The sequence below is a fragment of the Cupressus sempervirens genome, chromosome 3, assembly GCF_028749045.1.
Source record: "Cupressus sempervirens isolate cs-2001-9-10 chromosome 3, ASM2874904v1, whole genome shotgun sequence".
Lineage (NCBI taxonomy): Eukaryota > Viridiplantae > Streptophyta > Pinopsida > Cupressales > Cupressaceae > Cupressus > Cupressus sempervirens.
In genome coordinates, this window is record NC_143120.1 from 458,214,273 (window position 1) to 458,232,097 (window position 17,825).

Consider the following 17,825-nt stretch of genomic DNA (forward strand, 5'->3'; position numbering starts at 1 on the left):
AAAGTCTCCTAACAGGGACTGAATGTTGTTATAGACTCCTAAAAGGGTCCATCCTCTAATAAGAAATATTTATATTAGTACATCATCTTGTGGGTACCATCCCCATCGAGGTTTTCCCTTTGATCAAGGGTTTCCCTAGTTAACATATATGGTGTTATTGTACATGAGTATCTTGTTATTGTTTCTGATTATATTGCTCGCATGGTTAAGTTTTATTAAGGTTGATAATTGTGATAATAATTGGATAACTGATTCATCCCCCCACCCCTCGCCCCCTCTTAGTTATATTGGTGGACTATATATTCTAACAATTGGTATCAAAGCTTCAAGTCCTTGAAGAGAAAGCTTAACAACTTTGAGAGATCAATGGCGAGTCATTTCAGAAAGGATAGTCCTAAGTTCGATTGAGGAAATTATGACATTCAGAAGATGGAGCTTCTTGGTGAGACATCAAAAATGGGTAAAGAACTGAGTATTGAGTTTCTAGATCCAAAATCTTTTTGTTGCATACAAAAGAATAGAAGCACAAGTAAAGACAGATTCAAATCTGAAGAAGACAAGAAGATCAAAGAAGGTACTGATATGCTTATGCAAAGGGAATCAAAAGGTATGAAATTTTTTGTTTGTTGGACATGTAGAGAGTTTGGTTTTTTTTTTGTCCAGATGTCCTAAGAGAATAAGGAAAGCTAGAAAGAATACGTTGTCTAAAAAAGATGATGAATTTAAAGAAAGTATGGAAAGATTCTTGAATGATTGTGATGATAAAGATAATGAGCTTGAATTGGTTAAGAAAGAGGAACTAGTAGAAGAGATAGCTTTTGTAACTATTATTGATCCTAAAGCTAACCATGAAAATGTGGAAGTTATCATTGAGGCTAACAATGATTTGCAGAATGAGAATCATATTGAAGGGAAAAGATTTGAGCCTAGAGCAGAAGAAAGAATTGAGTTGACAACTCCTAGCAGAAGTATATCAAAGAATCACCCTCCTAAATAGGTCATTGGGAGTAGGAACAAAGGAGTTTAGACAAGAAATCAAGTAAATGAAGAAGTATGTGAATTATGTTTGATTTCTCAAGTTGAACCTAAGAGTACAAATGAAGCATGTAAAGATGATCATTGGATTGAAGCAATGAAGAATTAGATCAAATTGTGAAGAATGAAACATGGGAATTAGTTCCAAGACCTAAAGACAAGAATGTTATTGGAACCAAATGGGTATTCAAAAACAAGATGAATGAACAAGGCAAAGTTGTAAGAAACAAGGCCAAAATTGTGTGCAAAGGATATTCACAACAAGAAGGAATAGACTATGAAGAGATATATGCCCTTGTAGCCAAAATGGAAGCAATATGAATGTTCCTAGCTTACGTAGCAAATAAGAAATTCAAAGTGTATCAGATGGATGTCAAATTAGGCTTCTTGAATGGCGAACTTGAAGAAGAGGTATTCATTAAGTGGTTTGAAGGTTTCCCTCTGACAAAAGAAAAAGATATAGTATGTAGATTGAAAAAAGCTCTATATGGTATAAAGAAAGCACCTAGAACCTGGTATGCAAGGTTGGAAAAATATTTCACAAAACTTGGATTTGCTAAAGGTATGACAGATAGTAAATTGTATCTTAAAGAAATAGAGAATGGATTGTTGATAATAGTAATATTTGTTGATGACATAATATTTGGAGGTAATGATGAAACAAGTGATAAGTTTACTGAAGAAATGAAGAATGAGTTTGAAATGAGTATGATAGGAGAAATGACGTTTTTCCTAGGTTTGCAGATTATACAGAATAGTGATGGTATTTTTACTTCACAAGATAAGTATCTAAAAGACTTATTGAAGAGATTTGAATTGGAAAGTTGTACGCTTGTTGGTACACCAATCATAACTAGTCACAAGTTATCTAGCAAGGATGAGACATCTAGCAAAGATGAGACACCTATAGTTAAGTAGAAGAAGTATAGATCTATGATTGGAGGTTTGCAATATCTGACTCACACCAGACCAAATATAGAAAATGCAGTTGGGATTGTAGCTTGATTTCAAGCTGATCCTAAGGAGTATCATTATGCAACAGTAAAAAGGATATTCAAATATTTGAAAAGAACATTTGATTATGGGATACGGTATGATAGATCAAGTGATTTCACTTTGTGTGCTTATACTAATGCGGATTGCAACAGCAATATGGATGACAGAAAAAGCACCAATGGTGGAGCATTCTTTCTTAGAGGAAGATTGGTTTCTTGTTTGAGCAAGAAACATGATTTTATTTCACAAAGTACAACTGAGGTAGAGTATGTAGCAGCAACAAATAATTGTAATCAAGTGATGTGGATGAAGTAGATGTTGAAGGATATTAGGATAGAATTTTCAGAACCTGTTATCATATATTGTGATAACACAAGTACAGTAAGTATGTCTAAGAATCCTATATTTAAGTCTAAGACTAAGCATATATGTATTAAGTATCATATTTTGAGAGAAAAGGCAGCAGAAAAGGAGATCGGATTGGAGTATGTGAGCATAAAAGATCAGATTGTAGATATCTTAATAAAGCCATTACCTAAAGATACATTTGAGTACTTGAGAGGTATGCTTGGGGTTATGCCCCTACCTACTTCAGAGTAGATGATGCAAAGATTGCATTAGTCCAGTGGTATAGAGCACTATTGTTTCACTAGACTGAATGTTGATGCTTCCTATATGGGGGAGTATCTATGATGAGCAGTCATTGAGGACTCTCAGTATTTGGTATTGAACAATGTCTTTGGACACTTGAGCTAATTGAAGACTTGAAGTAGTTGATTGACATAATGAAGCCTTTGTTATTGATGTCAATGGGGAGAAGAGTGCATGAAAAAAATCTCCCAAGGATGAATGGGGGAGAGATAGTTATTAGGGAGTTTTAGAAAGATTCATGTAAAAGAGAAGGAATCTCTATGGGGGAGATATGCAACATGAACAGTTTTGATGAATGGGGGAGAAGCTAAGAAGTTTCTTAGTGAACAACTCATGATGTTGATCTAGAAGATGTAGAACAAAGAAGTGTTCCAGAGGATTTCAGAATTGATTGACAAAGAGGATTTGAAAAAATGAGAACAAGTAGTAGCAGCAAGAGAGCATTGTTTGGTATTCTTGGAACCTAGATGTTTTTCATTTATGTTGTCATCAATGCCAAAGGGGGAGATTATTAGCATAAATGTTGATGGTATTCCTTTGGGGAGTATCCTAAGCATTGGTGAGCATGTGGTAGTATTGACATCTTGCATTCATGACTGTGTTTGTCATTGATGTCAACATAGCAGTAATTTTGTGAAGACTGGCAGCGTAGCTATCAAAGATCAAGGTCGTACGGATGAAGTTTGATTGTTAGATGATGTAGGGTAAAGACATGTTCCACACTGTGTTCTGATGACAAAGTTAAATAGGCGTAAAGTAAGTCAAAGACATACAAAAGATATGCCTGATTTACAGTGAGTAGTACAGAGACAAAGTATCTGAGAAGAGTTTTTTGGTGATTGCATTACACCTCCTAACAAAGATATAATTTGGAGATGTGCAGTTAGGCAGTGATAGAAGATAGTCTAATGGTGACATCTGCGAATGCGCAAGCCCTAGTGTCGCATGGGTGGTAAATTGTATAGACTATGAGCCAACAATATTATTGTTATTACAAAATAATTAATTATCTTATTATAATTAATTAGGAAAGCTTCACGGTCGACTCAAGAAATTATTTTGAAAATACGAGGAAATATGTTTTCCTTGTAAGTGTATGATTAATGTATTGAATGCGAAGTAATCAAGAAGTGCAAAAATGAGTAGAGTGTTTAGTAAATGCAAGTAAGCGATCCAAGGGATTATTGGATATGAAGTTTGTGATCTGGTATTAAGATCAAAAGGAGCTGAAGTCCAATTGACAGGACTGAGAAAGAGGAAGGAGCAATACAACTCAATTCTATTATTCTGCAAGGAATAAGACAAATATCATTTGGACAGTGGGTTCATTGGTCTTGCCCCTGAAGCTGTTTGGATAGTGGGTCCATCTTCCTTCTACAATTCCTAACAGGGATTCAAAGTCTCCTAAAAGAGACTGATATGTAATGAATGTTGTTATAGACTCCTAACAAGGTTCATCCTCTAACAAGGAATATTTATATTAGTACATCATCTTGTGGGTACCATCCCTACTGGGGTTTTCCCTCTTATCAAGGGTTTCCCTAGTTAACATATCTGGTGTTATTGTGCATGAGTATCTTGTTATGGTTTCTAATTATATTGCTCACATGGTTGAGTTTTATTAAGGTTGATAATTGTGATAACAATTGGATAATTGATTGACAACCCCCCCCCCCCCAGTTATATTGGTGGACTATATATTCTAACAACAATATCATGTTCAAATGCTTGAATGTATATCTTAGAAGCAACATATCCACTCTATTCTATATATTTGACATAGTGTCATGTTCACATACTCAATTTTACATCTTAAATGCATATGGTCCCGCACTTTCTTATAAATGACAAGTCTGCATCCATGCATATCAGGTATCTGCTCATGGGAATTGGAACTATTATAATCCTATGAGGAAGAAGTTTTCAGTAAATGATAATGCATAATAAGTCTTTCAGTGTAAATGATTGGCTATAACAGCCTAGCATATTCTTTCTGATATACATGTAACTAGATACATACCAGCAGCTTCCTAGGGTGCACCCAAGGCTGGTATAGCCAAGAACAACTAGGTGAAAAGAAAAGATATATTGAGATATATTGCAAGAAATAAAAGCTATTAATCAATGTATTTTATTAGATGAGCATAATAAGAAAGAAAATTCTTAAGACCAAGTATGTTCATGGTTGTCCAAGATATAAACCGTTGTCAAGTCGAACGGTGGTGATCAGGTTGATTAATGCCCATCTAAATCCTTGGCCAAGGTAGATTAGAGGCATGCTTGCCAAAAAATTATTACTAGAGGTCAAGAGTGCTAGCTAACAAAGGGAAGAGTTGATGAAGGAATTCCTTAGCCTTTTCTATTGCCTAGCCAACACTCTAACACTGATATGCTCGGGATGGCAAGACTATGGTGACCCAAGCCTAACCTGGGGTAGGGAGGGCCTTTTTCATAAAAGATTGTATGGGGATATGTTAAGGTTCACGGTTGGGAGGTTAAGCCCATGTTAATGATTCTCCTCTTCACCAGATGCCAAGGCTTGCACAACTTGTCGACAATTATTTCAGTTCATGTATGAGTTCTAAATCTTTTACTTGCATGTACCTTTATTTTCTTTACTTTGAAATGAATAGATATATATGTAGTTAGCTCAATTGAAATCATAGAATTCAGTTATGGAAGTTAATTCAGTTGTTTTCATATGAAATAGATGTAGTCGTTATTTAATGTAGTTTCCATGTATTGTTTCCAAACTACTTATGTCATTATGTTATGATATTTGATTATAGTTTTAGAATATGCTCTTTATTTCTACTTCAGTAAAAATGGTATGTTACATATGGTATCAAAGTGCTAGGTTCAACTCTGAACCTTGGGCTCATCACTTAACAAAATAGGAAAACTAAAAATATAGATTTAAATGTAGCAGGATGTATATCTTAAAAGACTTCTCGAAAGAAAACCTGACATCCCATATTCTTTTATTTGATAAAGAACACACCAAAGAATGATTATTCCTATTGCTCCAAAGCCTAGGATGATGAAACCCTAGCTCAGGCCTTGCAAAAAATGAAGAAGGAAAGGGTCAAATGGACTCCTGGTCGAAAGGCAATACTAAGGGACAAACTTATCAAGGCATGGAATGCCCAACAGACTGACCCTCTCATGATCTTTAGTAAAACTTGGATAGTGTAGGATAAGCACAAAATTGAAAACGAACGAAAGACCCAGAAATAGAATAGTTGATCATTCAAAAAAAATTGTATTTCCTTTATAGTATCCTCAGAAGGGGAGATTTTTTGTGAATAAAATTTTTTACAAATGTAATTGGGAAATTGGTGAATTCAATAAATGAGCAATTAGTAATATCTTAATGATCTTGCACTTTCTTTGAAAACAAACTTATAAAGTATGAACATGAAATTGATTTAAGAAACCCATTTACATCTCAAGGGCATTTAAAGTAAGAAATAAGAATAGCAAAGGAGATCCTGTATTTAATGAAATAACTAATGAAAACCCAAAGATTCCCTTGGATCTGTTGTTTCAAGTTTTGCAAGACATGTAAATGAACCTAGAAAACATGGAAGGGAAAATGAACGAACTGATAGCCCAGATAGGGTGAAGTCATGAGGAGATGTAATCCTCGCCTCCACCTAGAACTGAACATGAAAATATTGACCACAATGAAAAGAGCGCTCAAGTCTCACTTACACAAATTGAGAAACAGAAGAAACTTGAAATAGTTAGCGGCTTATCCTCTAATATTGAAAAGATCAAACTACCTAGGTTCTCGGGCTCTAAATCTAGAGAGGATGTGAGAGGTTGGTTGATTGAGATGGAATAATACTTTGAAATTATGAGTTTTTCTGAAACTTCAAAAGCAATATGGGGAATATACCACCTTTTACGTGAAGCAGCTACTTGGTGGGGAGACACAAAGATCAAACTCAACATTAAGACAACTGAGGTTACCTTAGACAAGTTCATATCCATCTTCAAGAATTGATGGTTACTCCAGAATTTCTATGACCAGAATCTGCTAGACTTCTAGAACCTTAGACAAGGGGATATGTGTGTACACAAGTTTTGGAAAAAGTTCACTCGGTTGTTGAATAATGAACCCCCGTATTAGCAAGATAAGAACCTAAAGGTTAGACAGTTTATTATGGGATTGAATAATAGGATCGAGGGAGAAGTGGATGTCCTTTCTCCCCAAACCATGGAGGAAGCCCTCAAGAGAGATGTTCACCGTGAACACAAAATAAAAAGGGATGAATCTATCCACACACTGTACAACTCTTGCAGTCAACACAACTCTGTAGATCACTGGCCACTGTCTCATAACCATAACTCCAATGCACCGCTAATGGCGAAAAGGCATCACAAGATAAAAAGCAAGAAATGGAACCCAAACCAAATCTACCTTCCATCAACTCCTCAACACAAGGATCAAATGCTAACTAATATACATACCCTGCAGTATAATGCTGATAAAAAGAACCAACCTCAGTCAACAACTCACCATGAACAAGTGATACAACCCACAGTGATTGATCACCAACTAAGTCAGGAGATGTCATAGCCACATGAGTAGAATCAATAACAACAACCGTTGAAGCATTAGTCCCAAATTCTTACTCTAAGTCATGTATTTTTAAGCTGTCAATCGGAGAACCTATCGCCATGTCATGCCCATCACAACTCTCATCCTGTGGAGTCAAACCGTCCCATAACTGATGACAAGCACTAGGAACCAAAGTACATCTCTGTATCATCATCTCATCAATAGTGTAATGCCAATAGAATGTGCCAATCTTAGTCTGTGGCTCAAACTGCAACCCGAATGAAACTAACTGCAATCAATCACTAACCAAGCTGGAACTGACTACTACCTCCGAAGACATCGCCAAGGGAGTAGTATCACTAGCAGGAACCATGCCAACTGTCAGCTCACCAACGTCCCACATGATCTTTGATACAACATCTCTAGTCTCTGTGCCATCAGTACTAGAGGCCACCACAACAATTTGCTATAGCACCCAACTCAACTGAACCTGACTCTAATGGGAACGAACCTAATATGCCAATGTTAGTATCAAGGATGGATGCATCCCCATCTCCACTGTCTTTGAAAATATCGACCATGGACATCCTCAGATCACTAAACACCACAGCTTGTGACTATACAAAATCTGGTAAAGACTACAGTCACTCTAACTCCATGGTCACCTTAGCCAAATGAAATTGTGACTCCTTGAAAGCCAACTGTGTACACTCAAGAATCTCAGAAGTCACCTTGAGCTGCTAAGGAAGCTCACTCACCTCATCTTCCTTGGCCAATAATGCATCATATGCTATACTCCCCCACTCCATAAGATAATCTCTATCGGCTACCAACTGCATATAATTCTCTCTTAGAATCTGGATAGCCTCCAATAAAGAATGGATCTCTATCAAGGAAAGATAACTACCTCCCTGCTCATCACTAGTAGGAGAACCCCATCCATAAACTGCTAACAACTAACGAGCAACATCAAAATGCTGGCAAGCGATAGCAATGTCTTGCTCACTAACTCTCAACTAACTGGACACATGATGGCACTGGCTAGACAGTCTCCTATGAACCTCCTCTGACGCACTGTCTAAAGGAGTATCCTCAAAGTTACTGGTCTCTAGAGTATTACCATCCATATTCTGCGAATCAACTCCAAAGCTCATATCAACATACAGAGTATCAAAAACTATAGCACTGCTGTCCAACTCCTCTGTACCAAAAGAAACTGCCAAGGAAACTAAGTCTTCAAAACTGCCCACTGTATCCTCCTGGATGTCATCAATGCCAATATGATCCTGGGACTCAGCTGTACACACTGCCGAATATGAAAGATCATCAACACATTCCAGCAAGAATGGTCTACTAGATATATGAACAAAGCCCAACACCGGTGTATAAAAAATAATACCAACATCGGACAAGCTGTTGGCACAAGAAAAGACAACACCGTGCAATCTACTAATCAAATCCATGATAGCACCCAAACAATCACTGCTATCAAAAAGTGTTAAAGATCTCCAATCAACTGAATCCCAAACGCCAATATAACAATCTCGAGTCCATATCTATAAACTAGAATCAGCTGGAAACTCAAGCAAACTCCTCACCTGAGTAATATGAATAATACCAACTAACTCCACATACCTTTCTGACATTGTCCCTGTATCCTGGATGTGAATGCAAGATGAACTCACAACATTATCAACGACCACATATGATCTGCCTATCGCAAAAAGCTAAGTATCAAGAGTGCAAGATGAAACTAAACTCAACTCCATGCCATGCTTATCCCCATATCTCTCCCAATCCTGTAATGCCAATGGAGTATTCACCAAAGAAGCTCGAGTGCCCTCAGGCTTGCAAGAAAGCTTGTCAACTTCCTCCTTCCTCCTAAAGGCATCTGAATAGTCTCTGACAAGGCTAAGAAGATGGTCACGATTTGATAGTAGATGTAAATAACTCAACTTCATCATTCCCATTCCTTCCCTAATCGCTTGTAAGTCAACACAAGAAGACTTTTCTTGAACTCCCTTATGTCTACCCTGTAACTGAATCATCTGGATGTGATCCTCTATCATATCTCGCATTCTGTCATGATGAGATAATGAAGTCACAATATCATCTTCACTCACCTTGAGTTGGCTGGACAAATCATGTGAAGTACTACCAGCCTCAACCTCATGTGACGAAGCATCTAACTGTGCCTAGTACTCTCTCTCAGAAAAGTCATGAATGCTCAATGTTTGCTCATCTCTACCAGGAATCTCACCATCATGCACAACAACATCCTCATAATCATCATTTGAATCCACTACGTTGTAGTCACTGCCTGTTGGAATCAAACCATCCTGAGTACCTGAGACATCAACCTTTTGCAACCTGTATACAGCTGTCTCAACTTGAGTATCGAGTTGACAATTACTATCCATCAGTGTAATATCCTTCACCACTTCTTCCTGTTGCTGAATAGGAACTGAAACCTTTGCCTGGTTGCAATCTTGTTTCTCAAACTCCTCATTAAGGTTCCTAGTAACATCCCTCACTGTATCAGTCAACGCTTTACGAGAAGATTTGTCAAATAGTGAATTTGCCCATCTAACCAAACTATCCATAGTAGCTGGATCTACCAACTTCTCACTCAATGCATGGTTTATTTTTATCATAGCCTCAATCATCAAACTATTTGAACAATTACCTTTTTTATTTCTTTGCGGTTCCTCTTTCAGGAAGGTAGGCCGTGTAGGACGGTTAGCTGACCGTGAAGTGTAGCTCTTTCTGTCCATTCTAAAATCAATCGAGTGCTGATCACTCATGTAATTCGGTTCTCACCCAATAGGATGGCAAGAAAACTGCTCTGATACCACTGTAATGACCCTTACTAATAGGATCACTAAAACATTGATTCTTTGTACAATTGAATTTTGTCAAATAGTTGGCAAAGGACTGAGTAAGGAGATAATAAATCCACACAGCTCAATAAGAAAATTAGTGCCAAGGTAGTCATCTCTTGAAGATATAGATTCTCTTACAATAGATTTGCAACTTTCAGCATTTACCAAGATAACTTGGCATTCCACTATGCAACTAGATGCAATGGCAATCTTCTCTTATAATAGACTGAATACAAATGACTTGGCACACCTTGAACCTCTACTCTAGATATGCAAATGCAAGTGGAATCCTTCTTTTGAATCACTTATACAACTGGGTACAATGCAATGATTGAAACTATAAACCCCCATGACATATGAACTCATCAAGCAATAGAAAATTGATAGAACCTGGACTTGCTGTGAATAGCAGTGAGAGTGATGTTGCAGTGGATGGAAATCGAACCCCTGGATTGCCTCTTGGCTGAGCCTGCATATGGCACCAAAGATGCTTGAAAACTCCTGCGAAATTGTACTGCTGCCAACCCAGATGGTCTGGGGTTTTAGACTGTAGTTTTATTTAATTTTTGTGATAGTCGAAACTGCTAGACAGTCCACACCTATGATTTTTAAAAGATGCTTTTGCCCTTGAAAAATGCTGATGAAAATGCCCTAAAATTATGGCGCAACTACAACAGTTGCAACAGAACAAAATAACTCCCAGACTAGCTGCGAAATCTTACTGGAAACCCTGCGATTCTTTAATTTTTTTTTACTGCCCTTAATAAGTGATGAAAATGCTCACAAATGGAGCGCCTAGATTGGAGGAATGCAACGCTCAAAGTCCCAACAAAAATTGTTGCATCAACTGTGAGTTTTGAACTGAAAAATAATGCCCTACCTGCAAATTTTGAATTTTCAAAAATATGCTTCAACTCAGCTCGAAAATGCTTGGCTAAATGAAATAAGAAACCTTCTTCTTAAATCAAAAAATCAAACCCTTATGAGGCTCTTTTCTTCTCCAAAATTGATAGAATTTTTGAGTATGGTTGACTGTGTATAAAATCTCCAAATTAGCATAGTTGAATATTGCCCAATCAAACCCTCCAGAACTGAAGTAAACTTCCACGAGATATGCAATTAAACTCCTCAAAATAAAATCCTATGGATGTTGGCCCTTGGCCACAAATTGTGCTCAACTTGAAATGGTTGAATGCCACCTCCAAAGTGCAACCCTTCAAAAGATCTTTCACTTCCTCAGTTATGCGATCTACTGGGAGGTATTGTTCCCAAAGACCAATAGAGTATCTGAAACCTTTGGCTTCACAATAGACCATGTGATTGTATTCACAATCTGTTGTCAAGAGAGAAATAAACAACTGGATGATTAGAATGAACCCCGGGATGCCTATTTATTCTTTTTTCTCCACTTTCTCCAGAAACTTCTAGAACATTATTTTATTTTACCTATTAAGTGACTTTATAAAATATTTTATAATTCAAGTCACTTTATTAAATTAAATAAATATGAAGTTATGAAATTACATTTAATATCTATTTATTTGATAACTTTATAAATAATTAACTTAATACCATTTATTTATTTAATTAAAATAATTAATTAGTCATCCTCATAAAATATTCATTATTTTGGACAACCTAATTAATTAAATTAATTAAATCAAATTGCCTCCAAAATGGGGACATGACAAAGAACCTATAGATACTACTTACAAGGATGAGAATATATCTCTGAAGATGGAGAAATTAGAGAAAATAGGGAAAATCATTTGAGGAGAAGTATCCATACCTCAAGAAGTTTCAAGATTTGTTTCCAAAAGAACTCCCTGGATTACCCCCGTCTAGAGCATTTGATTTCACCATAGATTTGGTGCCTGGGGCAAAACCTATATCCAGAGCACCTTATCAAATGACTACTACCGAGTTAATGGAACTACAAGTGCAACTACAAGATTTATTGGATAAGAAACTCAACTGACCCAGTGTCTCACCTTGGGGAGCTCCGATGTTGTTTGTCAGGAAGAAGGATGGGACCGTGAGACTATGTATAGACTATATGATGCTTAACAAGGTTACTATTAAGAATAGATATCCGCTTCATAGAATTGGTGAATTATTTGGCCAAATGAGAGGTGCAACTATATTTTCTAAAATCGACTTGAGGTCTACATATCACTAGCTCCACATTAAGGACGAAGACATTCACAAGACTACTTTTAGAACTAGATATGGACACTATGAATTTACTGTACTACCATTCAGATTAACCAACACTTGGGCAGCCTTTATGAACCTTATGAACGATATTTTTCAAGATTGTTTGGACAAATTTCTGTTGATGTTCACAGATGACATTCTCATATACTCACAAAATGTAGAGGACCATCAAGGGCACTTAGAAATAGTTTTGCAAGGGTTATGAGAACATAAACTGTACAGAAAACCATCAAAATATTCATTCTATCAAAAAGAGATCCACTATTTTGAGCACATAATATCAGCTCAAGGAATAGACCTAGACCCCACTAAGATGAAGGCAATCAGAGATTGGCTTGTACCTAGGAATGTGACAAAAGTCAGGAGTTTCATGGGTTTAATAGGATTTTATAGGAATTTGTTAGAGATTTCTCTAGGATAGCTTACCCCATCACCTCACTTCAAAGAAAAAGGAGGAAGTTCATTTGGTCCGAGAAGTGTTAAGCAACTTTGATTACTTGAAGGAGAAGTTAACTACCACCACGATACTTAGAGTACCTAATCCCAAGGTCAGTTTGTGCTTATAACCGATGCATCCGGAGAAGGGTTAGGAGGTGTATTGATGTAGGAGGATCAAGTTATTGCCTATGAATCTAGGAAACTGAATAATTATGAAAAAAATTATGCTCCGCATGACTTGGAGTTAGTTGTCATTGTTCACACCCTCTAGATGTGAAGGCACTATTTGATAGGAAAACCCTTTGAGCTCTGATTAAATCACCATAGATTGAAATATATATCTACTTAGCATAACCTCAACGCATGACAAAAGAGGTCGCTAGAATTTATAGCAAAATACGACTTTGAGATAAACTATATTAAGGGTAAGGAAAACAAGATAGTAGATGCTTTAAGCTGGTGAAGGCATGTGTCAGCAATGGTAGTCATAACTATTGGACTTAGGGACCAAGTAGTCCAACACCTAACCTGAGATGATTTTTATAATGAGGTCATCCCAACACTTCACAGAGACCCTAAGATTTCTAGTATAAAGATTATCAGTTAGAAGAGGATATATTGTTAAGATATAGAGGAAGGATGTATATACCAAAGGTTTTGAAAATTGGAAAGATGATTTTAGAAGAATTCCACATAGCTACTTATTTTGGACATCTTGGTGTGACCAAAATGTTGGCATATATAAAACCCTTGTATTTTTGGAGGGAATGGAAAGAGAAATAAAGGGCTATGTAGTTGGATGCTTCAATTATCAAAGAGTCAAGGCAGAACACCACTACCCAGTAAGCCTACTACACCCAAATGAGGTTCCCAAATGGAAGTGATAGGTAACTACCATGGATTTCATTTAGGGGTTGCCCATGACTCGAAACAGAGACAATACCATCTTAGTATTGGTAGAAAGGTTAACCAAAGTGACTCACTTCATACCCGGTAACTTAATAGATGGGGCACCCGAGATTGCTGAAAAATTTGTTCGAGAAATTTTCAAGCTTCATGGAATTCTAGAAAAGATTATATCCGACAGGGATGCTAAGATAACATCCAAATTTTGGAAAACTCTATTTTTAGCTTTGGGAACCAAGCTAAATATTAGTTCCACTTACCACCCAGAAATCAATAGCCAGACAAAGATTAAATCAAGTTTTGGAAGATCTCTTAAGAGTGTATTGTATGGATTGACAATACTTGTGGGAAATGTATCTTCCCTTGGTAAAATTTTCTTATAATAATTCTTATCAACCTGCTATCAAAATGACACCCTTTGAGGCTCTATACAGTTGTAAGTGCAAAAATCATGTGAGTTGGAATTGAATTGAGGATAGAATTATCATTGCACCAAGATGCTCTTAGAGATGGAGGAACAGGTAGTTCAAGTCTACCAGATGTTGAAAGAGGCAAATGATAGACATAAGAGTGATGCAAATGCTAAAAGAATACCTCGAGAATTCTCAGTGGGAGAAAAGGTTCTATTAAAGGTAAAATCACAAAAGAGTAGTATTAAGTTTGGGAAGAATGCCAAACCAGCTCCAAGATATGCGAGATGCCATGAGGTGTTAGAAGTTGTAAACCCGATGGCCTACAAGATCGCACTGCCTCCAACCCTTGCCAAGATGAATACTATATTTCATGTATCATATCTTAATAAATATATCACTCATCATGAACATGTAATTGATTGAAATCTTTTGCAAGTATGAGACCCAAAGGTGGTGGAAATAGAGCTTCTTAAAATACTCGAGGCATGAGACATAACCCAGTGCAAGGTTCAGTGGAATCAGTATACTGTGGAAAACACCACCTGGGAAGATTATGATGAGATCTTCTAGAAATTTCCCCATCTTTTCTTCAGGGCCAGAGCATAAATTTTTGCAACTATCTATTAAAAAAAGACTATGATTGTTTACTTGGAATTTTAATTTTCTTTTTGTAAAGTTCATCAAGGATGATGAAACATAAGGGGCGGTATGTTACATCCCAATTTTTTTATCTTTTAAATTATAATATTATAGCCGTTGTAAGGGTTAGTTAGAAACTCTTGGATATCATGATCTTGTGAAAAGGAAGTTATGATTATCCATTTTGATTCATGCATAAATGACTTGTTAGTTAATAATTGTTATTTCATGTATAAATGACTTCTTAGTTTATATTTTTTATTTCATGTATAAATGACTTGTTAATTGAAGATTGTTATTTCAACTGAAAATGAATGCTTATATTTTAAGATAAAGGTTAGTGGTGGTAAGTTGTTGTGATAGTTATCAATTATTTTATTTCTTGATATCTTAATGTATATGGAGGAACGTGTTATTATTGTGGAATATGCATTTTGGTTGAAGGAGAAGACAAAGGGGAAAAAACATTGCTAAATGGGATTCAAGGAATGGGTCACCAATTTAGTCCATTGTCAAATCACCTGGTATGGGCTCCAAACTACCTTGATGAAGGATTTATCGACTAGGCAATAGAGTAGCTTGGATAAGTCATGAGTTATTTGGTCAACTTTGATAAAGGCTAAAAGAGTATTAAACACTTAATATCATGAAATGAACTATTAACTCTCCTTATTTGAGTTTGTGGAAGTGTTTAACATTTTGAATTTTACATATATAATGCCACCATGATACTTTGATAATACATAAATACATGCATACATACATACATAGATGTGTGTGTGTGTGTGTGTTTGCGTATCTAGAGAGAATATAATGATAGTTAGGCATAATATCAAAATACACACACACACACACACACACACACACACACACACACATATAGGTGCAATATAGATAGAATTCAAATAGTTGGTGATGTTGTATTCATATATATAAATATATAAATATATGGAAAAACATAAAAACTTAAATCATGATAAAATATAATCTTTATGTTTCAATATGACTCCAAGTGGTGAGCGTTGCCACCTTTCCTATCAGCACCTGCCTTTTAAAAATTATATTTGGAATTCTTGAAAATATTACTAAGCTCTTTTCTTGTAACCAAGTGGGAGACTATACTTCTCTCCGCAGTCAAAGGATTCTTGGTTATTATATGATCTAGTCTCACTCTGCTTTGATTGGCTTCTTCTCAAAAGGTTGGTATATTCACACCCCTTCACCTATGACCTAGAGCATAATAGCATATCACTCTGCAGTACTGAGCTGAACAGACCAAAATCACAGAGTGTATAGTGGAATTGCCACAATGATGCATTTGTAATCATTCTCAAGTTATGAATATTTCACATGGTGCTCTCATTTTCTTTGCTATGTCATTTTTCTTGCAATTGTGACACTTACATAAAAGTCACATTATAATGTTACATGCTTGATTTTACATCTGAGAAGCCTTGGTTATGTTCTTTTTTTTATAGTTTACAAAATATCATGTTCATATGCTCGAATGGATATCTGAGAAGCAACAAATCTGCTCTATTCTATATATTTGACATAGTATCATGTTCACATACTCAATTTTACATGTGAGATGCATACGGTCCTGCACTTTCTTTATAAATGGCAAGTTCATATCCATGCATATTGGGTATCTGCTTGTGGGAATTGGAACTGTTATAATCCCATGAGGAAGAAGTTTTCAGTAAATGATAATGCATAATAAGTCTTTCACTGTAAATGATTGGCTATAACAGCGTGCAGTATTCTTTCTGACATCCATGTAACTAGATACATACCAACAATCTCTAGGATGCACCCAAGGTGGGTAAAGCCAAGAACAACTAGGTGAAGAATCAATATCTTTTATTATATGAATGTAATAAGAAAGAAAATGCTTAAGATCAACTAAGCTCATGGTTGTCTAAGATATAATCAATTGTCAAGTCGAGCGGTGGTGATGGAGCTGATTAATGCCCATCTAAATCCTTGGCCAAGGTAGATTAGATGCATGCTTGCCACAAAATGATCACTATAGGTCAGGAGTTTTTGTTGACAAAGTGAAGGGTTGATGAAAGAATTCCTCTGCCTTGTTTGCTTCTTAGTCAACACTCTTAACATCAGTATGCTCACGATGGCAGGATGATGGTGACCCAAGCCTAACCCTAGGTAGGGAGGGCTTTTCTCGTAAGAGATTGTGTGGGGATATGTTAAGGTTTGCAGTTGGGAGGTTAAGCCCATGTCAATGCTTGTCCTCTTCACCAGATGTCAAGGCTTGCACAACTTGTCGACATTTATTTCAGTTCATGTATGAGTTCTAAATCTTTTACTTGCATGTACCTTTATTTTATTTACATTGAAATGAATAGATATATATGTAGTTAACTCAATTGAAATCATAGAGTTTAGTTGTTTTCATATGAAATGGATGTAGTTGTTATTTAATGTAGTTTCTATGTATTGTTTCCTAACCACTTATGTCATTATCTTATGATATTTGGTTATAGTTTTAGAATATGTTCTTTATTTTCAGTTTAGTGAAAATTGTATGTTACAGACGAGATTTGGTATGGTCTTTTATATGCCAAGAAGGCTTGTAAAAATAATGACGGGCTTTCATAAAGTCTTCACATGTAATATGTGAGACTCTTAAAACAACAATGTCTTCCGAAATCATCGCCTATATATTATTATGGGCTTTGGAATGCAAAATGCAAGTCACGTATTGGCTTTTAAAATATGTAAAGCCTCCCAAAATTGCCTCCCTGGGAAATAACGGGCTTCTGGAATTATTAAACATATAAAAACATGTTAACAATGCTCTTGTACAAACAACGGGTTTGGAAATGGAGTCCTCATGCCTTGAATAATTTACAAAGACCAAGAACACGCTTTTTACAAGCTAAAACATGGAGATTTTAACATTAATGCTACATACATTACATCTAATGTCCATGATAATCAATGCCTTAAGTAATAATGGGCTTTTGGAATGTTTTAACATATTAAAAAAAAGCCTTTATTCACTGGTGCATTTTAAACGAGAGCTCTTGATGAGCTGGAGTTGATGCCTTTGGAAGGAAT

General features: G+C 36.1%; 1 long non-coding RNA gene across 1 annotated transcript in view; it reads right to left on the reverse strand.

Moving 5' to 3' along the window:
• Positions 1-17,825, reverse strand: part of LOC149567068 (uncharacterized) — an 80,517-nt gene that overhangs the window by 5,625 nt on the left and 57,067 nt on the right. The gene's annotated exons all lie outside the window — the stretch shown is intronic.